The following is a 5,816-nucleotide window of genomic DNA, read 5'->3' on the forward strand; positions in this document are numbered from 1 at the left end:
AACAAACATGAATTAAAAATAGATAAAATTGAAATATTTCAACCAAAAATTGCACTTTCAAAGTTCGTTATTTATACTTATATACGTAGAGCTACATCAATAAGTTTATTATTGATGAATAACCAAGAAAAACACATTTCTATAAGAAGTAGAAAAAACGCAAAAATATAACTCAGCTCCCATATCTCAATACATAAACTGATAAACTGTTACTTACAACTAACATTCCAAGTGATTTACAACTAACAGTCTCAGGAAACTCAGTCTTAGTCATATCACAGAATTCAATTATTCTTAATCACAGAAACGATTATGCAGTCTACAATAGAGAAATTGTAAAATGCATTAACAATTTACTTTTACTTCCATTTTTTAATTGAACAAGAAGAATCTTTAGGTTTATTCGAGTCACATACTCCAACATGTTCCTATCATACCACCTACCCACTTTCGTGAATACCAAACTATGGTAGGAATATGTTGCAACATGTGACGAGAACAAACCTCTTATGTTGTTTTGAATTGTTTCAGTTTTTCGTAATGGCCAGAAGAGAAATGTACCGGTTTTTTTTTACCTTTAACGTATTTGTAGATTAACGGTAGAAAAAACGGTAAACATTCTTCGACGATCACATTACCACAGCGATGAACATCGCAGAAGTCACTGATGTAATTGTTAAAAAATATCTGTTTAAAATTTGATATTAACTTGGACTTGTGTCCATTTTCATTTAAAAAGTAAAACAATCTGTCGTGAACGTTTTCTAACAACGTTATCATCTTATCACTTGGATATGTTAATAAGTCTTTTTCGGAATATTCTTTAAAAGCTGTATATAAGTGGTGTTGTTCTTGTTGAGAACAAAACAAATCAGTTTGGCAATGCAGACAATTTTCATCAGGCATCTTAAGGTTTTTGACAAGGTAACCTGATACATAAGACAGTGCTTGAGATGCATCAACATTCAAATCTTTAAAAGTGACCCAATCAAGAGTACACTTATTTGTATTCTCGAGTGATTCACTTTCTTCGTTTTGAATTGTTTCAGTAGCGCGTCGTAAGAATCCTTGAAAAATCGCAATACTTTCACAATTATTGTTTTCGCAATTTGCAGAATTGGAGACTGGTGCAACTAGATTATTTAAAACAACTGTTTTCAACGCTGCTATAAATTGGTGACAAGTGGGTTTTGTGTTAGCAATACCGTGTTGGCGAATTGTACAAAAAAGGTTTTCAACCGGATCTTGATTAACGTTTCGTAGATTTAAAAACTTGAAACCAACAGTTTGTAATTGCTTCCATAAGTAAATAACGGATCTTATTGTTATTGCCCATCCCTTCACAAAATGAAAAGAATTTGTAACATCTTTATTTGATTTTAAATCTACTATCTTCCACGTAGCCAATTGCGGCAATAATTTGTTCCACAACTAAATGTGAGGCGAGTCATCTTGTAAACAACATCTATAAATTTTACCATCATCTGATTTCAAAGTATAGCCATTTAGTGAATCAAATAAATCGTCTATTAATTGTGCAAACTCTGCTGTTTGTATTGATTCAACGGGGAACAATCCGTTGACATTTGTAACGCTACGAGTGTGAATTGTTGCAGCAACAGTATGACTTAATTGACGGGCTGCAACTTTTACTCGCATTTTAATAAAAGTTTTTAATAAAAAAATCATCTTGTAAACAACATCTATAAATTTTACCATCATCTGATTTCAAAGTATAGCCATTAGTGAATCAAATAAATCGTCTATTAATTGTGCAAACTCTGCTGTTTGTATTGATTCAACGGGGAACAATCCGTTGACATTTGTAACGCTACGAGTGTGAATTGTTGCAGCAACAGTATGACTTAATTGACGGGCTGCAACTTTTACTCGCATTTTAATAAAAGAATCTGCAAAGTTAAAATCGTTTTTCGTCAATTTATACAGAAGTTTGAAGGGATAATTTTGTTCAACGTCAAAAGCATTTTTTATATATTGAAATTTTGCAACTTTATCTGCAGAAAATATTATTTTACAGCGGAGTAAACAATTGCGAGTGCATTTCAATAAATGAGGTACATCATATATCGTTACTATCGTTTGTTGGTTCACGACAAACGTGTAAGGAGTTGGATCGATTTTATTTTCAGCGCATAATTCAGATAGGGCTCGTCTTTGCGTAGGACCCTGATCGCAAACCGTCCCTTTCACTTTCAGACCAATCCCTTGCAGTTGTGAAATTACAATTTTAATGATCAATTTGAGATTACTGCAGGAAATTGTATCAGCTGTAAAGTAGTATGCTATTACTTGTTTCCATGATGTCCTCAAGCCACGAATCATGAAGACAAGGGCATGATTTGCTTCCTTAGAAGTACGACCTAACTCACCCAAGTCTTCATAACCAGAAATTTGTTCTTTGTGTGCTTCGTAGTGATAACCGGAATTTAAAAAAATTTCATCAAAAGCTACAATACAATATCGATCCAATTCCTCCATTTCGGCCGTTTTAATTTTTAATTGTTCCAAGAGAAGTGAATTCATTCCAGTGTCAAATGGAATTTTTGACAAAATATGTTTGAGCGTGCGAGATGATGGCAGTAGGAAGTAATTCGTTAAATACTTATACAAACGAGGACTTCGTTTGTACATAGATAATGCAAACGTCTTATCTTGCTCTGTCCATCTTCTCCCAACAGGAGCGCGATCAACATTTCGTAATTGTGAATTAATAAATTGAGACGTAACATCGTTCAATTTATTAGCAATGCAATCAAATTCTTTGCGATCATGCATGGCTTTCAATTTTAGCAAAACATTTTGACAAAATATGTTTGAGCGTGCGAGATGATGGCAGTAGGAAGTAATTCGTTAAATACTTATACAAACGAGGACTTCGTTTGTACATAGATAATGCAAACGTCTTATCTTGCTCTGTCCATCTTCTCCCAACAGGAGCGCGATCAACATTTCGTAATTGTGAATTAATAAATTGAGACGTAACATCGTTCAATTTATTAGCAATGCAATCAAATTCTTTGCGATCATGCATTTCAATTTTAGCAAAACGTTTTTTTATCCTTAAATTTTTTCTGAACTTTACACAATTGTTGAGTAATTTTACGATGAATTTGGTACATGGTGCATTTCCGTGGTGACATGTTCTTTGCAGTTATTCCTGCATCTGTTAAAAAACCGGCTTTTCTTTTTTTAAGAGGAAGGTAAGATTCATCGCCAAATTGTGAATCGTGAGTACTGCAATTTTTATCTGTACAGTCGCCTTTGGCGCATATACATAAAGCATCTTTATGGAATGAACGAGTCAAATTATCAGGACTATTATCATTATTTGAAATCTCATTATTTTGAAATATACTGTTCTCAAAAACAGGAGTTTCTGTAGGAGCAGTGTCAACAAGCACAGAATTTTACATGTCATACGTATTTACACCACTCGGATTACCGCATGAATCATTACAAATGAGAGATATTTGAATTATATTTACATTTTCTTTATTATTATTTGATGGATTGCAATTATTATAATCTACTGGATCATTCTGGAATGAATTCATTTCTCTTGGAATTGAGTTTTGTTCGATTTCAATATTTTTAGGTAGGACATTCGGATTCAAACGATGCTTTGTATGATTAATAAAATCTTCTTCCCGAAAATGAGCTTCGCACACGTACATATTCCGGGAATTTATTGAAATATCAATGTTACAAATTCGTTTCCATTTCGTGGAAATATCGGAATTATTTGGAAATCGAAAAAAGCGTTTATTCGCTATTTTGTCACCCTCACCTGTTGACCAAAAATAGGCATTGCCACATCCAGGGAATTTGCACGAATATTTCTTTCGTGAAGGCATTGCAAACAATATAAGTTTGCTTTAACAAATGCAAGAGTTAAAAAAACGTCCATCAATGCGGACTCTGTCCTCGAAAGAAAACAGTCCCAGCACCCACTGATAGAACACTAGTAAATGACTGATAAGTTTTACTTAATATAATTATATTTCCTCGATCAGTGCGGACTCTGTCCTCGAAAGAAAACAGTCCCAGCACCCACTGATAGAACACTAGTAAATGACTGATAAGACTGGACATAATAATTCTTTAAAATGTTATTACATTTTATATTCCACTCTTGTATTTGTTAAAGCAACATGTGCATCCAAGTAATTTGAATGTGATTTGCATTTGTTAAAGCAACATGTGCATCCAAGTAATTTGAATGTGATTGAATGTGATCGTCGAAATAATGCAATCTAACCTTGAAACCAGAGGCTACGCACCGGCTTCATCCCGGATCGGCGGTGTCAACCCAGCAAGGTAGAGAGTACATTGTATGATAGACCTGTAAATAGAGTAGAATTAGTATGAGAAGTAGAGATAGGTATAGAGATGAATGAAAATAAGAAAGAAAAAGAAAAAGTATCTAGGATTAATTAATTAGAGAATAAGATAGCATTAAGATTAGAAATAGGTGTAAATAGTTGATTAGGAGCCCTTAAGGCCACAAAACCGTAGATACGGTAATAATAAAGACGTGTAATCGTATAACGGGTAATCGGAAAAAGTGATTTAATATAATAAATGAGAAATAAGACGAATAAGAATTATTATCGGAGAAATTGACTGTTAGAGTCATTAAAAAAGTTGATAGAATTGATTGGATCACTAACGGATGCTAGATTATACCGGGTGATCAGAGAAATTTGTTGAGTAATAGTTAAAGTTGGCGGATCGCAAAATGCGACCGTAGTGTTTCATTTGGACATGAATAAAGGGTGTTGTAAAAATATGGAATTACCATATATATCGGGTGACCATAAATTATCGTTATCACGAATATCCATTAAGAATTGAAACAAGTTGAACCGTAAGGTTTATGGATAGCATTAATAAAAGTAATTGAGATCATTAGATTGAACCGAATATAACGGGTTGTTAATGAAAAATTGTTGTTGCGTACATTGAGTGAGTGGATTGCGAAAAGCGACCGTTATAATAGTAAGGAGCATAAATGGAAGTAGAATATGTGTGCATTGAATGAATACTTATATCGGGTGATTATGTAAAACGGGTATTAGAGATAAAAATTGACGGATTGGGAAAAGCCACCGTCATTGCTTGATTGAACATTAGATAAAACGGTAGTTAGAGTTTTGAGTTGATTCATATACCGAGTGTCGGTAAATATTGTTAAGTAGAGATAGAATTAGACGGATTGGAAAAAGCCACCGTAGTTACCTTATTGGACCTTAGATTGAAGTCTATGCAAAGTTTTGAGTTAATCGATATACCGACTGTCGGTAATTACTGTTGAAGATAAGTGAAAGTTGAGGGATCGGAATAACCGACCGTCATTGTGCCAGATAACACCGACAGAGCGTGCTGTGCAAATTTCAGATCGATCCGATAACCGGAAGTGAGAAAATTACCGTTATCGTACCGATAGAGTTACGTAGCGCGAGAACTACGGATAGCAAGTAATATGTATAGTGTATATAGATAAGAGGGAATGTAGTCGATAAGTTGATGACCTGTAAATAAAGAATTGATTAATATTTAACGATACTTACCTGTAACTCCAGCGGGAGTAAACCAGCGGCTGCATTTCCATTTGTGTGTGTTGTACCTGAAAATAAAAGAAAGCGTTAATTAAAAACTAATATAATGTAATAAAAATGCAGGAAATATATTGAGCGGCGTAGTGAGTATTCAACGGTTAACGCTGTGAGCGCGTTCAGTGCGCAAGTCGTATAGAGAGGGTAGAGCACCAGAGAAGGGAGCATAGGTAATATAAG

Source organism: Trachymyrmex cornetzi, unplaced genomic scaffold (assembly GCF_001594075.2).
Source record: "Trachymyrmex cornetzi isolate Tcor2-1 unplaced genomic scaffold, Tcor1.1 scaffold1541, whole genome shotgun sequence".
Lineage (NCBI taxonomy): Eukaryota > Metazoa > Arthropoda > Insecta > Hymenoptera > Formicidae > Trachymyrmex > Trachymyrmex cornetzi.